Source organism: Clinocottus analis, unplaced genomic scaffold (assembly GCF_023055335.1).
Source record: "Clinocottus analis isolate CAN_PGR_092001 unplaced genomic scaffold, fCliAna1.0.p SCAF_5, whole genome shotgun sequence".
Taxonomy (NCBI): Eukaryota; Metazoa; Chordata; class Actinopteri; order Perciformes; family Cottidae; genus Clinocottus; species Clinocottus analis.
In genome coordinates, this window is record NW_027176207.1 from 7,744,076 (window position 1) to 7,745,868 (window position 1,793).

The window sequence follows — 1,793 nt, forward strand, 5'->3', positions numbered from 1 at the left end:
AAACAATAGATTAAACTGAAAATCCCTTAATTACTTTTTTAAAGAACAAAAACAGCAGCAGCAACAACATAAACCTGCCTTACCTGTGGCTGTGTGCCTCCATCAACCAGTCATGTTGCCATTTACATCCATGTCTGTCAAAAAGGTTTCATCTTATTAGACATATGTGGGAAATAATACCATATTAGTTATTGAGTTATGGCCATAAATGTGTTTTGTGAAGTAAAAAATAACATTCGACCACTAAATTCTAATCGTTTAGTCCAAGTGGACATTGGTGCCAATTTGGAAGGCATTCCTGAGATATCTCGAGAATGGTACGGATATTATGTCACAGTGACCTTGATCTTTGAACGCCCAAATCTAATCAGGTAATCCTTGAGTCCGAGTGGACGCTTGTGCCAAATAGGAGGAAATCCCCTTCAGGAGGTCCTGAGATATTATGACAGACTGTCAACCAAAACATAACTCCTCTGTGCCAGCGACAAAAATCCCCCAAATCATCACAATTCTTCCCAAGGGGAACATGAGTAGGCTATATTTGCTCATTTCTCTATGGCAACCCATCCCAAAGTTGTTGCCACAAATGTCAGCCTGCTGGAGGCGTCACCGGAAAAGTCAGAGGATCACTTAAATCAGTTAACAATATTCTGCAGTGACCATGATTTACTGTGCAAAGTTTCAACAATTCAACAGTTGTTGTTCAGTCTGGACCACTGACACCAGAGCGCATGCTGCCAGCACTCACAGTCTCCAGTGTCTCCATGCAGTCCATCCCCTCCGGCCTCGGGAATACTTGAACAATCCTCAGAGAGCCTCTCACGATCACGTTTGATCTTTTCAAAAACCCAACCACGCTGCCGTTCACAAGCACAATTAATCCTCCTGGGTCATATCCTTGAGGTTTTATCTATATTCACTTCAAATACCCTTTCTCAACAGGAAATGCATAAAATTTAAGGAGCAACATGTTTTTAAATGCAATTAGGAGAGCTAACTTTCCCACCTGTAACTTGCCAAATGAAAAAGAGGAACACAACAGTTCTTAATTATGCACTCGGTCTGTTTTTTATAAGCCTACACTGAGACTTTGTTTTTAAGGTACCGTCCTCTCCTCCTGCCACAGTCCAATCTTAACTACCGGTCAGAGTCACATTGAAGCTCACTGGTGTTACAGGACCAGAGGCACTGGGCTGGGTGGTTGGTGGCCCTCATCAGGGACCATCGGAAATTCCCTGCTCAGAGCTCGCGTGCTTATTCATATGAGCTTGTATGAACTGCAGTAAATTAATTAATATACTGCAAAGTGCAAGCCTGTCAAATACAGGAACACACACAACAAAAGAATGCGTGTTCCTATTGGCGCCAGCGCACGATTCAGTGGACATAAAAGCTGAACTAAACAGGGATTTATGGTGCCAACATTTTTCTTCGGGAAAGAATTTATACTGGATGAATATTTGTTCTACTTTTTAGCATCACGCTTACCAGCTAACAACAGCACATGTATCTGTGTTACTAAAAGTTTACTGTTATTTATTCATCCCAGCATTCAAGCAGTGTAAGCTATTTGGAATTCAAACAATTACAATATGCCTCTTTACGTCTCAAACCTGAGTTGTTCCTAGCGTCTCTTTTTTTTTTTTCCAATCAAAAGACGTAAACATTTGGACTTTGAGATAAAATGATCACACGCCATCGGCACTACTTTACAGTATCTTTTACAAGTACTTCAAACAAAAGAGTCAGAATTGTTTTATTTGCCTTTAAAAGATGATGCAGCTTTACACATT